At 40.0% G+C, this 19,571-nt stretch overlaps 1 protein-coding gene across 1 annotated transcript in view; it reads left to right on the top strand.

Moving 5' to 3' along the window:
• The first annotated feature begins 4,809 nt into the window (after positions 1–4,809).
• Positions 4,810–19,571, top strand: part of EMP2 (epithelial membrane protein 2) — a 70,771-nt gene continuing 56,009 nt past the window's right edge. Inside the window, exon 1 of the mRNA XM_069734034.1 lies at positions 4,810–4,948. The gene's annotated coding sequence lies outside the window, so the exon portion shown is untranslated. The remainder of the gene's footprint in view (positions 4,949–19,571) is intronic.

Below are 19,571 nucleotides of genomic sequence, written 5' to 3'. Positions count from 1 at the left end.
TGTGTACTTTTATTGTTTGTTTTTTTATTTAGATAAAGAAATATATTTATGGGAATAATATATATATTTTTTTCTTTATTTAGGATTTTTTTTTATATATATATATATATATATATATATATTACACATGAGGAAATTTTTTTTTTTAACTTTTTTACTTTGTCCCGGGGAGAACATCACAGATTTGCACAGCACTCTGTCAGATCAGCGATCTGATTTACAGCGCTGCAGGCTTACCAAGCATCTGCTCTGAGCAGACACTTGGTAAGCCACCTCCCTCCCTGCAGGATCCGGATGCCGTGGCCATTTTGGATCCAGGCCTGCAGCGAGGAAGGAAGGTAAGAGACCCTCGCAGCAACGCGATCATATCGCGTTGCTGCGGGGGTCTCAGGGAAGCCCGCAGGGAGCCCCCTCCCTGCGCGATGCTTCCCTATACCGCCGGCACACCGCGATCATGTTTGATCGTGGTGTGCCGGGGGTTAATGTGCCGGGGGCGGTCCGTGACCGTTCCTGGCACATAGTGCCGGATGTCAGCTGCGATAGGCAGCTGACACCCGTCCGCGATCGGCCGCGCTCCCCCCGTGAGCGCGGCCGATCGCGTATGACGTACTATCCCGTCGGTGGTCATACGGGCCCACCTCGACGGGATAGTACGTCATATGTCAGAAAGGGGTTAACCAGGACTGTGAACTCGGAGTCGGAGTCGTGGAGTCGGAGCCCATTTTGGTGGAGTCGGAGTTGGAGTCGGGGTCATGGAAGTTGAGGAGTTGGAGTAGGAGGTTTGGCTTACCGACTCCACAGCCCTGGCTTTAACTGATTTAATAATTTGCAACATCCCAAAAATGTATTGATTGGAAGATATTAACAGAGATTGGGACCTGTGCAAGTACAGTATAATCCTATGTGCAAATTTGATGATAATGGGGTGCTATCCATCAATGAAAGTATTTGTGCCTCTCCACAAATTCCCTTACTGCTGTCCCAAGTTTGTTTATGCCATTAAATTCGTCTTTATAGGAAAACTGTGTCTACTGGTATTTTTTCAAGTAGCAATGCCCCACTTGCTGCAGGGCCCCTGTACAGCTGCACATATATTTGACCAAAAATCCACATACACGTTAGACGTTAAAGAAGGAGAGGACACCGACAGATTTGGGCCCCTGTGCAAGAAGAGTGTCTGGGTCCCTATGTTTTTATGGCGACAAAGCTACAGATTATATATATTCTATGTAAATGTCTATAAATACTTATGGGCGAAGTCTCATCATCTTTGAGTCATTTTTTATTATTTCTTCTCCATCTAGTCAGACCTTCATGTTGATGTCTTCCAGCCACGTGTTGTCACACTGATCAGCTCAAACCTGAAAATAATAAGGTCACATACAGTGGGGCAAAAAAGTATTTAGTCAGTCAGCAATAGTGCAAGTTCCACCACTTAAAAAGATGAGAGGCGTCTGTAATTTACATCATAGGTAGACCTCAACTATGGGAGACAAACTGAGAAAAAAAAATCCAGAAAATCACATTGTCTGTTTTTTTATCATTTTTTTTTGCATATTATGGTGGAAAATAAGTATTTGGTCAGAAACAAACAATCAAGATTTCTGGCTCTCACAGACCTGTAACTTCTTCTTTAAGAGTCTCCTCTTTCCTCCACTCATTACCTGTAGTAATGGCACCTGTTTAAACATGTTATCAGTATAAAAAGACACCTGTGCACACCCTCAAACAGTCTGACTCCAAACCCCACTATGGTGAAGACCAAAGAGCTGTCAAAGGACACCAGAAACAAAATTGTAGCCCTGCACCAGGCTGGGAAGACTGAATCTGCAATAGCCAACCAGCTTGGAGTGAAGAAATCAACAGTGGGAGCAATAATTGGAAAATGGAAGACATACAAGACCACTGATAATCTCCCTCGATCTGGGGCTCCACGCAAAATCCCACCCCGTGGGGTCAGAATGATCACAAGAACTGTGAGCAAAAATCCCAGAACCACGCGGGGGGACCTAGTGAATGAACTGCAGAGAGCTGGGACCAATGTAACAAGGCCTACCATAAGTAACACACTACGCCACCATGGACTCAGATCCTGCAGTGCCAGACGTGTCCCACTGCTTAAGCCAGTACATGTCCGGGCCCATCTGAAGTTTGCTAGAGAGCATTTGGATGATCCAGAGGAGTTTTGGGAGAATGTCCTATGGTCTGATGAAACCAAACTGGAACTGTTTGGTAGAAACACAACTTGTCGTGTTTGGAGGAAAAAGAATACTGAGTTGCATCCATCAAACACTATACCTACTGTAAAGCATGGTGGTGGAAACATCATGCTTTGGGGCTGTTTCTCTGCAAAGGGGCCAGAACGACTGATCCGGGTACATGAAAGAATGAATGGGTCCATGTATCGTGAGATTTTGAGTGCAAACCTCCTTCCATCAGCAAGGGCATTGAAGATGAAACGTGGCTGGGTCTTTCAACATGACAATGATCCAAAGCACACCGCCAGGGCAACAAAGGAGTGGCTTCATAAGAAGCATTTCAGGGTCCTGGAGTGGCCTAGTCAGTCTCCAGATCTCAACCCTATAGAAAACCTTTGGAGGGAGTTGAAAGTCCGTGTTGCCAAGCGAAAAGCCAAAAACATCACTGCTCTAGAGGAGATCTGAATGGAGGAATGGGCCAACATACCAACAACAGTGTGTGGCAACCTTGTGAAGACTTACAGAAAACGTTTGACCTCTGTCATTGGCAACAAAGGATATATTACAAAGTATTGAGATGAAATTTTGTTTCTGACCAAATACTTATTTTCCACCATAATATGCAAATAAAATGTTAAAAAAACAGACAATGTGATTTTCTGGATTTTTTTTTCTCAGTTTGTGTCCCATAGTTGAGGTCTACCTATGATGTAAATTACAGACGCCTCTCATCTTTTTAAGTGGTGGAACTTGCACTATTGCTGACTGACTAAATACTTTTTTGCCCCACTGTAAATTGTATACATGCATTTGTCTTCTGAACAAAAAAATCCCCCACGGTTCACCCCCTGAACACAACTATGGACCCCAACGATATACAATCTTCCACATACAATTCATAATATACATTGATAAGCAGCGCCGTGTTCCCAACAGCTATAATTAGCCATTTTTCCACCACACAATAAATAAATATACATTAGCCACTGTGACTCTCCCTCAAAATTAATTACAAATCCCTGTCCTGTGTCCTTTCTCTCAACCCCCAGTAGTAAGTCTCTCTCCCAGGGCATGTATTGTGGGATGTACACAGAAATTATGCCCCTAATGAAGCCCCTTTGCATTTTTACCCACAATATCCCTTTGGTATAATGCTGCCAAAAATGTCCACCCCCCCACATGGAGTGTAAGTTAATACAGTGAATCCCCCCCCCACACACAGTGTATGTTATTACAGTGAATCCCCCCCACACACAAAATTTTACCCTATAGCCCCTCCACACAAACATTATGATGACTCCATAGGGACTCTAGCAAAGTATAAAACTCCTAAAAGTGAACTCAACACAGTATAACACTAGTATAATACCCAAACAGCATAATCCCCTAAAGTTCCCCCAAACAGTATAATGTGCTTATAGTCCCCCCACACATTATGGTGGCCCTACTCAGTGTGATGGCTCCCACAAATCAACCAACAAACCAACACTCAGTATGAGGGCCTCACACAGAAGAATTAAAAATTGGATAGCACACGTCCAATTTTACGCATGTCTGGGTCATTCAGAAGTCCACGCAAATCGGACCGATCATGGACTGCAATCCACGGACTGGTCATGGCTGTCCCGGCCTGAGCGTGAAAGCTTCATAGAAATATATGAAGGTGTCATGCTACATTCATGAGACTTTTGGACAGCCCGTGCGTTGCAGCCCATGATCGGTCCGGTTTGCATAGACTTCTGAATGAACCCTTAGGGCTCATTTAGATGAGGGTACAAATTGGACGTGTGGTACCCTAATTTAAATCAGACAGTACACTGACCCATGCAATACAAAATTGCTTTTCAGATCTTATTCATTCAAGTCTATGGGGATGTAAAAAAACCAGGTCTGACGTAGAAGATCAGCGTTGCTTATGATTTTTACAGATGCATATCTATTATGAACCTAGGAAACTGTATTTGATCTTGTACATTTTTAATGCAGTTGTATGAAAACGGATTGCACACGGATAGGTCGTGAATGTAAAAAACGAACACACAGATGACATATGGATGAACATTTGAAAAAATAAATCACCCATATTTATGGATGAAGCTTGGACAATTTTCCAAACACAGATAGCTGCATATGCTGCAAAGATGTTTCTTGAGGGAGTCTATACTTCGAAGAAACTTTTGCAAAATGTACAGTTGATATTCCATCCTGAAAGCACAACCGCCTCTCTATCTACTACGTGGCGGAGATTTTCTTCATAAACGTTCAGCATCTCTGTAGGTGGCAGTGAAAGAACAAAAACAAATACTTGAGCCTCCTGACTGGAGACTGGATATGTGTGTGTGTTTTTCGCTCCATCTGTTTTGCTTTGCTAGGGTGGAGTTATTTGGATACATAGTGATCCTGCGAGTTTATCATTGAAAGATTGGTCTGGGTGCATTTTTTAAATTTGAACTCCGCTGCAGGGTGGGTAAAGATCTTCTTGCAAGGTTTTTTTTTTTTTAATGTGTAGCTTGCTTTATATAGAGAGAGTGGATTCTATATTTCTTTTTTTTTTTCTCCACACCCATCTTACGTGTGATCTCATAATCCAGGCATAGGAGAGAAGGGGAGGGAACTGGTGTGGTGCGAGGGAGAGGTTCAAAACAAGTTCCAGATTCATACAAACTAGCAGCTGTACTTTACTTCTAGAGTCGCCTGTGCTGCAATAACTGCAAGGACTTATCTCCTGGAAGTTCCTCCTAAGAGTACAGGTGAGTAAAACTCCATTTTAGCAAAGAAAGTAGCAGCAAAAGCCACTTATGTAGTTAGTAAAGTCTGAGTGAACATCTGCTTGTTTGCTCCTGGTAGAATGTTTACTTAGGCTGTAAGTAAAGTTGCAGAACAAGATTACCATGGGGACCTTTCTTTTTCTTGTCACATTGTCCTACACGTATTACATTGTGATTTATTTTACTTTTATAGGTATTGTGTTACATAGTTGAGAATAAAAAGCACATTCAAATATTTTAGTGTAAGTTTAAAGTTGGTTGCAAGACACCGGTATGTCCTGTCTTCTACAAGTAACTGATTATACAGGGTTAGTAAACAAAAAGATACTGTTCTGTGTAAGGTATGAGATGCAGGCAGGGTCCGGTAAAGTAAGCACATGTTAAGCTCTGGGGTCTTTTTTTGTCTTTCCGCACGTGCACGTTTAGAGATCACCTTCAGTAGTTTACTGTTGTTGAAGTACACTTAAAGGGAACCTGTCACCTGAATTTGGCGGGACTGGTTTTGGGTCATATGGGCGGAGTTTTCAGGTGTTTGATTCACCCTTTCCTTACCCGCTGGCTGCATGCAGGCTGCAATATTGGATTGAAGTTCATTCTCTGTCCTCCATAGTACACGACTGCACAAGGCAAGATTGCTTTGCGCAGGCGTGTACTATGGAGGACAGAGAATGAACTTCAATCCAATATTGCAGCCAGCATGCAGCCAGCGGGTAAGGAAAGGGTGAATCAAACACCTGAAAACTCCGCCCATATGACCCAAAACCAGTCCCGCCAAATTCAGGTGACAGAGTCCCTTTAATGATCTATCTCCTCCGATGCCTCAGGGGCTCAGGGCGGGGTGATTGCCTAATGAGGAATGTGCCTCAGGATGGATATGGTCACTTCATTTTAAAAAGTGAAGTCAAATTCTTTTAACTCTTCGAGGTGTGAGTTTAAAAGCGACGCGTCGGGGACAGTACGACGCTGCAGACAAAACCTGAAAGAGAAAATCAATTGTTTTTATATCTAACGCTCGTCTTGTTTATTTTTTAAAAATGTCCTAAGCTCCCTCCATCTCCGTCATATAGGTGTGGCTGTTCTCTCTCACTTTTTTTTCCCCCTTTTTATTTTAAATTGAGGAAAATGTTCCACCTAGTGGTGTAATGTTTTACCCATCGGTTACCAAATATTGGAAACTAAGCAAAATACAGGGTAAATTAAAAGAAAAAAAATCTAAAATTCTACTCAGACCCAATGAATGTTAAGGTGTAAAATTAATGCATTATTTAGAGAAACTGAAATGAGTTCATACCGTTTCTCTTAAACTAGGGCTATGCCTATACTTTCAGTCACACTTCAAAAATAACAAAAAATTGCAGTGATATCGCTATCCACAGCAATGCACTAAGTAGCTTGGAAATCTCTTCAAGATCACTGCAATAGTTATTGAATTTTTTTTTTTATGTACACATGCAATTTAAAAAAAAAATAGTATTTTTTTCCTTTAAGAAGTATAACAAAAATTGCTTCAAAACTTCTTGCAGTTTGCTCATAAATCCCTAGTTAAGCCAGAGTCACGCTTGCGAGTGTAATGCGAGAAACTCGCGCCTCAATACCTGGCAGTAGAAATACATGCAGCCGCACGCTCCGGTCCCGAGTGCTGGCGGCAGTTCCGGGTATTGAGGCGTGAGACTCGTGCGAGTTTCTCGCATAGCACTCGTAAGTGTGACCCCGGCCTTAGATAGTAGATATTTTGCTACGAAAAGTCCTAGTGTAATGTTGACTTTGTTCATGACTATACCTGTGATTTCCAAGCATGGTTCTCTACAACGTTGGGTTTTCTGAAAACCTAGTCAGTGTTTCCTCATAAGAAAACAGTAATAATAATAATCTTTATTATTATTATTAACATATTCCACAGCACAGAATTATCATCACTGTCCCCGATGGGGCTCACGATCTAAATTCCCTATGAGTATGTTTTTGGACTGTGGGAGGAAGCCCACGCAAACGCGGGGAGAACATACAAACTCTTTGCAGATGTTGTCCTTGGTGGGATTTGAACCCAGGACTCCAGCGCTGCAAAGCTGCTGTGCTAACCACTAAGCCACCATGCTGCCCCACTAAAGAAACCACAGCAGTCACATGTAAACCAGAGATGGAAAATTCAGCCTGTTCATGGATTCTTGCTGTAGGCATGGGCATGTATGATCTACCAAGAGGTTCTGCAGAAACACGTTTCCTATATTGCCAGGCTATACATACAATGACACATTTCAGACCTTTATGTTCCAAATGTGATGTGAGAACCTATTCAATCTACTTTTTTTTTAAATAAATGGCAAAATGTACCTTAGAGGGAATGTAGATCCAAAGTAATGCCTTGCTACAAAGTTTCCAAATGGACATTTCCTACTGGACATGGTCATGCAAACCTTGGAGCCAGGAAGCAATTTGTGTTCTCATTGTAAGAATTCCTTTTTTTTTTTTAAACCAAACTTGTGAGCAGGTTTAAGCACATGAGTAACATGACTCCTCGGATTTGCAGGCTACAGAATTGTTGATTCGGCACAAAAGATTGAAATAATGTGAGACACATCCTAATGACCTGACACCTTGTGCGAGTTTTCCAGCTGGAGGTGGCCCTATCCATGTCTCATGTAATAAATATATTAGGACAGTTGTTTACCAGGTAATAAAGACACTAAACACTTGTTTCTTCCAGTTGAACAAGGTTGATTGAAGTCAGACATTTCCCAACACACTGGTTGTGTTGGGTAGATGTATGCTAGGTTTACCTGTACCGACAAGTTTGGAAATACTTGGAGGTGGAGGAGAGGTTTGCCATTCTCTTATATATTCGCTGCGTGAATACATCTGCTCGACATGACGCATCATGTTTCCGATGATTGTCTTGCTAAATGACTCCGTAAACTGAAGCTGTTTGTTTGGGATTTGGGCTTTGTCGAGAACTGTGACATAACAGTTAAGTATATGGACATGTCTAAAGTACAGCAAGCACACAGAGATTGCAGAGGTTGTATTATCACAAACCCCTTTCATATGATATCTGCTGCAGTGATCAGTTGATGGCTGCAGGTTCGGTTGCTATCAGTAGCTGGTTTCCACATGCAGCAGTCAACCGGATGGTGTCCACATCAAACACGAGCAGATTTAGTTTACCAAGCAACATCTGCTGCTTGTTAGCGGCACCCAGCTCTGCGTAAAAGAAGGAGGTCCAGTAGGAAGCTCCCCGTTCCACCCCCCAATGATGCCTACATACTTTTTAGTCTGGAGCCATGAAGAAGGGTTGTTAAGATAACAGACTGTACCCGATTTATATGGTGGAGTTTGTTAGCTTTCCTTTTGGACAGTGGTTCATGGTTAGCACTTCTTCCATGGATACAGTGTAGACAGATATGAGACTATGAAAAAAAGGAGGACTTAAGTTGGACATATCTGTCTTCCCCATGAGCTCATTCCCAATAATGCACCAATATCCTGGAGTTTGTATAGTGTGCCATATTATCTATGTAACTACAGTATATCTATAACCAAGTCACAATGTCCTTTATCTTAGCTCCAATATATAACTGTAGATCTAGAATAACAAATTCCCTTTAAAATGAGTGAATGGTGCGCTGCATATCCCTAATATTCATATTGGTATATCTACTATGAAGAAAATCATTGGACACTGCTTCAGGGTCAGACTGGCCCACCAGAGTACAAGATCTGCTTAGATGTGATGGGCCAGCAGAAGCATTTTCCTTTGTGGGCTCAATGAACCCCTCTGTGATGCTTCCACAATATTCCCATTCAGTCCAAAGTAATGTACATATATATTAGTAACTAATACAGAAACTTAGTGGACATTGTAGAAACATCACCTTTGTCTTTAACCTGGTCATCTTTCCAAATGAGGTCTACTATTACAGCTCTTAAACTTCCAAGGTCAAAAGTCATCGGATTAGGAAATTGTTTACCTGTTGACGCCACCAGGTATTAGAAAGTACTTGACTGGGTGGCACTTAATTGATCTATTAACTCTTGAAAGCAACAGGAGAAAGTATCTATAATTGCTCATGGCTTCTACAGAGCGGCTTTAATATTTTTAATCAGATTAGCTCCAATTTTGCTAGGATTTATGCTGGTTCTTTAAATCAGTTTTGATGGTATTCTTAGTAATATACGTATATCTGGTCATTGAATGCATTGACAACACTGCTTTGGGGCTTATGCACATGGGTGTATTACAACTCTTTACAGGCTCCTTATTGTATGGAGTGTCATTATGGAAGCCATAGAAGTCAACTTGACCATAATGTACCTCCGTATTTTTCTGAATTTATATACAACGTAAATGCCATAAATGACATAAAGATAGATTCTAGGAGAAAGTCTCTCAATATTATCATGCCATACTCGGGTACAATATAGCTGCATGGTTCCTTAAGGCTCCAATACACATTAGGTTCAAGTTGTCCGCATTCACCGATATCGGATCAGCCTACCATCTAATGTTTATGGAGGTCTCCTAACTCTTTCCCAACAGATTATGTCAGTAGAGTTAAAAGAGGTTTTCCACCTTAAATTTTCTACCCTCTATTGGCCTCTGCTGTGCAAAAATACTAAAATCAGATGGTTCTCACCATCCCTGGGTCCAGCGCTGACTCTCTGCTACTGGTTGGGTTTATGTTTATTGACATCACAACAATAGTGCACAGCTGCAGTCAATCACTGAGCTCTGCTGATGTAGACGGTATGAGTCCCTGCGCTCAGTGATTGACTGCAGCGGTGTTGTGTGTTGTTATCATGATATCAGTGCTGCAGTCAATACATAGAGACTGAAACAGCAGTGGGGAGCAAGTGCTGGACCCTGGGAGGCAAATAGATTTGAAAAACCTGTTGGTAAAAACAAGTTAATAGGTATTTTGAATGCAAGTGTCGTATCTTTTTGTTTTCTTGGCAGAAGAGCCATTGCCAGGCATGTCTGGCAGCCAACTTTTACTCTCTCCCCCATTGAAAACGCATGAAAGCTTGTACCAGCCCTGTGTTCATGTGTAGAGGGGAGTTGGATCAGATAACAGACGGCTGACATCTATCTAAGGTGTATTGCACTCTTAGGCCAGGGTCACATGAGCGTATAATCTCTCATCAGAGAGCATCGGGTTGATTATGATAATCACACTCTGATCAAACTCCAATCAGAGTGTAATCATACTGTGATTCGATTCTCTCGAATGAGGAGTAGATGGAGAAAAAATGTCTCCATCTTCTCCATTCTGTCAGTCTGTGGAAATCGGGCTGCACTGACATGTCATCCAAGTGCAGTACGATGGTTTCCATTGGATCATTGACATACATGGCAGAGTGCGATACGAAAATCGGATCAAACTGCATGCCGCAATGTGATATTTTTTTTCCAGTATGATTAACAGCAAAGCGACAAAAAGAGTAATTAGAATTTCCCCAAAAATTCAAAAATTAACACAGCAAAAAAGGGTTTACCTGCCCAGGTCTCAGGACTAATGCACTATCAGGATGCAGCAAATCCATGTAGTAAAGATGGCGGCAACACAGGTACAAAATACTGATGAGACCACTCACAGCCTACCAATTTATGGCGGGGGTAATTGCTTAGTATTAAAACTGCACTACAAAAAAGGCTTGTATAGTGCGCTGGTCACACACAGGTAATGCACAGCCTGTGATGCCCATACTATTAGATCAGATGGGCTGCTCAGCCCTATGTAAGTGCACCCCATGAGAACAGACACTCTAGTTTACAAGGCCAACATTGATGGGCCCGGCTGCACCCCAAACACAAACAAAGTGCAAAAAATATATGCAATATACTGTATATGAGATATTGGTCAGTATTTTAGCCAAAATGCCAGCTCGCAACCCGGGTCAAGGATCCTCACACCTGCGAGTCCCTACACTAAAATGAAAAGCAAAGCCACGAAAAGAGGAATTAGAATTACTCCACTTTTTTTTCAGACATGTGCACGGGACCATAGAAAAACATTGGTCCAATTGCGATCCAGTGTTTTGTCGGATCACACGTGTGTGAGCCATTAGACTGATTTTTAATGGATCCTATAACGGGTTCAAGTTGACAAAATTGTGCAAAACAGGCTGCGTTACTCCTAATGAAAGTGACTCTTAAATATAAAGAAAAAGAGAAAAAAACTATATAGAAAAACAGAATAGATTCCGTATTGGAATGGTTATGTTGGTATGTTGTGATGCTTCACACTTTTCAGCATGCTTTTGCTGATCTACACATGTAACTTGTAGTAGTGAGTCACAGCAGTGTAGGGGAAGTTATGAATGAACAGTCATGAGAGTGATTAGCCGTAGATTCCCCCCTTGGCTTAGCAATGAACGTGGGTATATCCTTAGAGGTTAGTGGAATTTTATCACAATTCCTCTTGGCATCTATTCAAGTATGAGTGATGAATCCCAGCCTCATTCATCTCTACATTTTTTTCCCTTGTGCTCAGATTTCCTCAAGCATGTAGATGTACCTTGAAGGATTTAGAAAAATCCTAGAAAGATGATATTCAGCCTCCCACTACTGCTGCATATTATTTCTGCTTTGTTTAATGTGTCAAATTACATGAGGAAATTCAGTTCCCTGAAACTTTACAGATGTATCCTTCCTTATCTTTCCTCTCGTCTCAACATATCCTGAGATGAGTGTTGAGAGGTGACCAAGCTTGGATAAAAACTAAACTTAATGTTGTGATGCGGTCGGGAGTTGTTTTTGCTATAGGTGTCTGTTCGCGTGGCCATTCAGTGGTTGTGATGTAAGATGTTGTGCGGCACAAAGAAACTTCTAATCTGTAAATATTTACCAATCGTCAGTCACTCGACCTCTTCACCCCAGGGTCATTTTCCTTTTTTGCGTATGTTTTTTGCTCCCCTTCTTACCAGAGCCATAACTTTTATATTTTTCCATCAAGATGACAATGTGAGGGCAGGACAAGTTGTACTTTTGAACGACATCATTGGTTTTATCATTTAGTGTACTGGGAAAAAGGGAAAAATATTCCAAGTTGGGTGAAATTTTAAAAAAATGCAATTCCACATTTGTTTTTTTTTTTTTTTTTTTACCATGTTCACCAAATGCTAAAACTGACCTGCCAATATGATTCTCCAGGTCATTACAAGCGTGCAGATACCAAACATATGTAGCTATTTTTTTATTTAAGTGCTCAAAAAAAAAATCCAAAATTTATTTAGAAAAAAAAAAAAAAATGCCATTTTCCAAGACCTGTAGTGTCTCCATTTTTCATGAACCGGGGCTGGGTGAGGGCTCATTTTGTGTGTGTTGAGCGGACATTTCTATCAATACTATCTTGGCATAGATTCAATGTTTTGAACGCCTATTATTGCATTTTATTGCAATGCTGTGGCTACCAAAAAAAACATAATTCTGGTGTTTCTTTTTTTTCCCGTTATGTTGCCTACCGATCTGCTTAATTCTTTTTATATATCGATAGATCGGGCGGTTCTGAATCTGGCAATATCAAATATGCATATTTTTTTTTTTTGGTTTGTTTTATTTTGAATGGGCCAAAGGGGGTGATTTGAACTTTTATATTTTTTAATTTGTTTTATATTTTTCAAAACTTTTTTTTTTCACTTTTCATTTGCTTCAATAGCCTCCATGGGAGACTTGAAGCTGCGAACTTCTGATTGCTCTGTGTAGCAGAAATGCTCATCTGCTATGAACGCCAGCCACTGGGCGGCCCTCATAGCAGATTGGCTATGATAACCACAGGGGTCTTAAGCAGACCCGTGTTGTCATGCCAACGCATCGGCGCCCCGCTATCATGTGACAGGGGTGCTAATAGGTGTGGTTTGTGACGCGCTTCCAGGATGATGCGCTGCCGAGAATGATGACCTTTTGTGCAAACCAGAAAGGTCATTTTACCCGATGAATGAACCATTTGCCCATACGCCAGGTATCAGTACTCTGTCTAGATTGTACGATTATCATGTAACGAGCGTTCCTAGGATAATCGTGCAGTGTGAATGGACCTTTACTAACACATTGCAATAATGTACTGATTTTTTATTGTGATTGTGGAAAATGAGATGTTCTAATTAGAGATGAATGGCTAGTTTTACCCAGCTCTATTCAGGTCAGTAATCTCTGGTCATAGAGAGGAGCTGTGTGAATATCCTTACCCTTCAAGATCCCAGGCTCTACATATGATTAACCAGGCTAGTGTGATGACGTCTGTGCACTGCACGTCACACACATGATGTCACAGCAGGACAACGAATCAAATAGAACATGGAAGCTCAGGAAATTTGTGCAGTTCCTGTGCGTAGGCAGAGAGCACTGACCTGGACCATGGACCAGGGTTGCACTAAGCAATCTGCTCATCTACTGTTCAAATTTATGTCATGATATGTGAAGTGTGATCCTAGTGATGATTATTTTGTAATGTGCAGTGCAAGGCCTGATTGGGCAGTCGATGATACTGAGATTCTTTCTGTGGCACACGCTACCCCCTCAGTCCCTGCACTGGGCATAACACTGTGGACACTGACTTGGAGGTTTGGGGTTAAAAACTATGATTTGAGGACCACTAACTAACAGCAGTTCTTTTTAAAGAGTTTATTGTCATACACATGAGCAGCAATATTTAGGGCTCATGCAGACGAATGTATAAGGCCGGGGTCACATTTGCGAGTGCAATGCGATAAACTCGCGTGATTCTCTCGCATCAATTCCTGGTGGAGAAACTTTTTCTTCCCCCCTCTGAGAAAATCGGATCACACTCTGATCAAGCTCAGATCAAACTCTCATCAGAGTCTGATCAGAGCATAATTAGCATGATTGGACCCATTGTCTCTGATGTGGAGAAAACGGTCATGTAACCCTAGCCTTACCGAAAGTTTTTCTAGGTTATAACCAGGAGTGTAACTACAACAGGTGCAGGGGTTGCAATCGCACCCGGGCCCTGGAGTTTAGGGGGTCCTAATAGTCCCTTTGGCCTATAGAAAAAGACTATTGCTATTAAAGATTTAAAATATTTGGGCGCCCCATTGGTGCTTTCGCATCGGGGCCCATGAGTTTCAAGTTACGCCACTGGTTATAACCCTAATGGTCCACCTCTGTTGTACATTCTGTATATTATATTAGTTTTTTTCTACTTTTCTATCAATTCATTACCTTGAAGCCAATATGTTTCTTACCATTATTATTAGAGATGTATTTTAGGTGAATTTTGGGGGTAAATGAGTAAAAAAAATTCTGATTTATTTCCCTTTGTATAACTAAAAAGTTATGACAGCAACCAGGGATTCTTCAGAAAGGTGTAACAAAATATGAAAAAAGTGTTAGAAATTGTACAATTCCCTGACTAAATATGTGGTCCTTGTCAAGTTTTTCAAATATCTGATCGATTTAAAAAATACCCGATGTAGTCACAACTTTTTAGTTTTCCAAGTGAGTAACCCTTATGGATTCATGCATTTCGTCAAACTTGCATCCAACTGGTTTTTATGTTGGCAAACAATTGCTTCTATTTCCTGGGTCTTGCCATCTTCGCAAATATGGTTGATAGACAAGATGATGAAAATCAGGAAACCAAAGCCATGAATGCTGTGCAAACCGTTGGTCAGTTCAAAATGGAAGTCAACTTGACTTTCTTCGCTCAGATTTATCCTTTAGGTTCAGGATTGTTTCTCTAGTGTTATGTAACACCAGGAAATGTTTATAAAAGTACTGCAAAGTAATGGAAGGTTATGACGGTTTTAGTTATTCTTGGAAGCTGGCTGTTAAAATTTCCATTATGGGTTTGTGTTTTGATTTACGGCTTCTTCAAACTTTAATGCTTTCCGCATATTGTTCTGATTGGTTTGTTCACTTTCACTCCACGGGAAGGAAATATGGTGAACACTTATTATGGATAGATTTGTTTAGGTTAAATGAAATTTGCCATATCCTGCTCTTTTAGTCTTGTAAGAAAAAATCAGAGCTCAGCTTATATGCCTCTTGAAGGGTCATTTTAAATAACAAACTTCTCCTGTGAAAATAATGCTCCACTTGAGATGGCAGCTATGAGTGTCTAGAACAGTCTGGAAAAGGAAAATATAATTACCATGTCTATTATCTTCTCACATTAGTTGGAAAATTAATACTGGTGTTTAGAATACATGTCGAGGCCAGTGCATAACAAACCTTGAAGATGCTTGACATTGAGGATAATATTTATGGATTCTTCTATAATTTTGAGTTTTGAAGTTTAATGTTGAGTTAACATATTATTTTGCAGATGTTTTCATCATTTTGTTTTAACCTGTCATCCACTGACCCATATTAATAAAGAATATGGGGAAATTGAATAAATTGCCAATTTTATATGTTGTTTGGACACATGATTGCAATGACCAATCACCGTCTGCTGAAGTGAACTCGAAAAGTTAGTGCCGTGCCCTCAATTAGCCGTCATATTCATATGTTGGGACATTACATCATCCATTCAGCTGTGCAAATAATAATTTTCTAATGGACTGGAGACCTTAAATATGATTTTTCTTCAACACATATGCTTTGGGGAAGTATATAATGTTACAATAAGAGACCTAGAGGTGCTTCTCACAGAATTAGAATGCCATAAAATAGCTAATTTATTTCAGCTCTTCAATACAAAAAGTAAACCACATATATTGTATAGAGTCATTACAAACAGAGTGATCTATATGAAGTGTTTATTTCTGTTAATGTTGATGATTATGGCTTACAGCCAATGAAAACCCAAAAGTCATTATCTCAGTAAAATTAAAATACTTTATAACACCAGCTTGAAAAATGATTTTAAAATCTGAAATGTTGGCCTACTGAAATGTATGTTCAGTAAGTGCACTCAATACTTGGTCGGGGCTCCTTTTGCATCAATTACTGCATCATTGCGGCGTGGCATGGAGGCAATCAGCAGGTGGGACTGCTGAGGTGTTATGGAAGCCCAGGTTGCTATGATAGCAGCCTTCAGCTCAGCTGCATTGTTGGGTCTGGTGTTTCTCATCTTCCTCTTGACAATGCCACATAGATTCTCTATGGGATTAAGGTCAGGCGAGTTTGCTGGCCAATCAAGCACAGTGATACTGTTGTTTTTAAACAAGGTATTGGTACTTTTGGCAGTGTGGACAGGTGCCAAGTTCTGCTGGAAAATGAAATTTCCATCCCCATTAAATTTTTGAATGACCTATTCATAACAATCTTTTCAAGGCTGCGGTTATCCCGGTTGCTTGTGCGCCTTTTTCTACCACACTTTTTCCTTCCACTCAACTTAACATGGTTGGATACAGCACTCTGTGAACAGCCAGCTTCTTTAGCAATGACTTTTGTGGCTTACCCTCTTTGTGGAGTGTGTCAATAACTGCCTTCTGGACATCTGTCAAGTCAGCAGTCTTCCCCATGATTGTGGAGCCTACTGAAACAGACTAAGGGACTTTTTTAAACACTTAGGAAGCCTTTGCATGTGTGTTTTTGTTAATTATTCTAATTTACTGATATAACGACATCCAGGTTTTCATTGGCTCTAAGTCATTATCATCAACATTAACTAAGTCATAATCATCAACATTAACAGAAATATACACTTGAAATAGATCCCTTAATTTGTAATGGCTCTATAAAATATATGAGTTTCACTTGTATTGAAGAACTGAAATAAATTAACTTTTTGAGGATATTCTAATTTTGTGAAATGCACCTGTATTTAAAATGGTTGTCCACCACTCTTCAACCTCACATCCCAGACTGGCACTGGTCCTTTGATATCATAATTATGGATGTCCTCTTCAAATTTTGTTTTACACTTATAATACTAACTCACCCGCCATTATCTTGTAGTGTAATTTTCTTCATCTGAGTATTTTTACATACATACATTTTGTACTTTTTTTTTGTTATGGACAGCTGTGTTATACCAGTTTGGCCAACAGTTTGACACCTGTTTTCAAGTGGAGCCAGGAGTTTAGTGACTTCCTGTGAACTACAGGATGATATAATTTACCAAATGCCTCCTGGTAGCTTTCCAAACTTCCACCTCCCTACTAGCCTCTTTTTCATCTGGATGTCCTCTCTCTGTATGTCCTCTGATTAGTATTAAACTCCCCTGACATTCTGGCTGTCAACAATATCTTTAAGTGCTGTGTGCAAAATCTCCAGCTTATTCTATGAAATGAAGAACCACTTCACACTGATCTTCTCTGCCTCCTGCTTGTAAGGGCTCACAGGGAGAAGCTTATCACAAGCAGGAGACAGGAAAGACAAGCTGAGATTTTAGGAACAGCAGGAACAGGGCATGTATTGGGTATATTTTGAAAAGGAGGTGAGGTCTATCAAATGGAGTTATGTTTGTGCCAAAAGAAAACAGTTTATAAAAGTTAACAAGTTAGTTTAAGGTTTTGCTGCCAAAATAATTAAGTAAATACTACTGGGCTATTACTGTCCACTTCGTGTCACCTGTGCTGAAAAGCTTTTTTAGTGTTCACATTTCTTTGCCTACTTGCACGTTATTTACATTGTAGCAGTGGTGGTGGGTATTGCAACCTTGTCCTGTTGACTTCAAAGCTGGCATTCCACCAGTCTGATATTGATGGCCTACAGACAGCAGTTGGGCTGGTTATAACATGGTAAATTCCTTCAACCATAATTACTTAAATCCATAAAAGTACAATACTTTATTCCATGAAGAGCATAAATACAACATCCCTGCTGTATGGTTTCTTGCAGTCTCATTAGTTTTAAATGTTACATGTAATTTCCTTCCATCTTAATTGCATTTGCAGAGGTGTGGCGATGACATCTTTTGTACAGAAGTTCTAATTAGTACATGAAACACTTTGCATGCTAAGATATACTTTTTTTAAATTTTATTTCATAAAGTTTCTTCAAATCTGGGTGTGACTGTTTCACACTATTCCCAGTGGCCCACTGACCACAAGGCTTGTTTTGTTTCTTGTGATTCAATATAGCACAGCTGGAATCTGTATAAATGAACAGAGATGTCTGTTAAACACATGAACTTAATCTGTTTCTCAGATGTCTGGAGTTAGAAACCAAAGGCGGGTAGGAAACACAATCACTGCTTTTGTGATTTAACTATAAAGTATAGAACTTTCTCAGAGAATTTGTGCTTTGTGAGAAAATACTTTTTGCATAATTTACTGCTCCAGGGAACAGCATCACAGGCCAATCTCTTCAGAGACATACAGTATTTACTGCCAAACTAATAAAGCATATGTTTAAATTATTTTGTGTTATTATTAGACAGAATTATTCAAAAATATGTATTTTATACATTTTCACTATAATCTGTTTGACATAATATAAATATTTATTAAAGAAAAGCAATACATATACTGATAGCATAAGAAAATCCATTATTGGTGACTGTGCACATACATTCTTGTCCAAAAGTGTTGGCACCCTTGAAATTGTTTAAAAAAAATGAAGAATTTCTCACAAAAATTTTTATTGCACACGTTTTGTTATAGACATGTTTATTTCCTTTGTGTGTATTGGAACAACACAAAAAAAAAACAGAAAAAAGGCAAATTGGACAAAATTTCACACAAAATCCCAAAAATGAGCTGAACAAAATTGTTGGCACCTTCAACTTAATATTTGGTTGCACACTCTTGGGATTAAATAACTACAATCAATCGCTTCACACAGTGAAGACATTTTTGAATCTCCACCATATTTGACTGTAGGTACTGTGTTCTTTTCTTTGTAGGGTTCATTCCATTTTCGATAAACAGTACTGTAGAATGATATGCTTTACCAAAAAGCTCTATCTTGGTCTCATCTGTCCACAAGATGCTTTCCCAGAAAGATTTTGGATACTCATGTACATTTTTGCAAACTGCTGTTTAGCTTTTTTTATGTCTTTGTGTCAACAGTGGGGTCCTTCTGGGTTTCCTGCCATAGAGTTTCATTTCATTCAAATGTCTACAGATAGTTTGCGATAACACTGATGGCTCCCTAAGCCTGCAGGACAGCTTCAATACCTTAGGAACTTGATTGGGGATTAGCCATCATGCAGAATATCCTGTGTTGCAACTTTCATCAATTTTTCTCTGTCATCCACGTTCACAGAAATTAGCTACAGTGCCATGGGTTGTAAACTTCTTGATTATGTTGCGCATCTCTGGAGATGGACTTGTAACCTTAAGATTGTTGATATTTTTCCACAACTTTGGTTCTCAAGTCCTTAGATAGTTCACTTCTCCTTTTTCTCTTCTCCGTGCTTAGTGTGGCACGCACAAACACACAATGCAAAGATTGAGTCAAATTCTCCCCTTTTTATCTGGTTTCAGGTTTGATTTTCATATTGCTCATACCTGTTACTTGCCACAGGTGAGTTTGAATGAGCATTACATGCTTGAAACAAAGTGGTTTACCCACAATTTTCGAAAGATGCCAACAATTTTGTTTCTGCCATTTTTATGGTTTTATGTGAAATTATGTCCAGTTTGCCAGTTTTTTCTCTTCTTTTGCTTTGTTCTAAAAGGCACAAAGGAAATAAACATGTGTATTACAAACCATGTGCAATTGAAATAAATTTTCTGGGAGAAATACTTCATTTTA

The sequence above is a fragment of the Ranitomeya imitator genome, chromosome 7, assembly GCF_032444005.1.
Source record: "Ranitomeya imitator isolate aRanImi1 chromosome 7, aRanImi1.pri, whole genome shotgun sequence".
Classification (NCBI taxonomy): Eukaryota; Metazoa; Chordata; class Amphibia; order Anura; family Dendrobatidae; genus Ranitomeya; species Ranitomeya imitator.
Note: the sequence above shows the minus strand (reverse complement) of the source record. Positions and strands in the feature narration are given on the sequence as shown.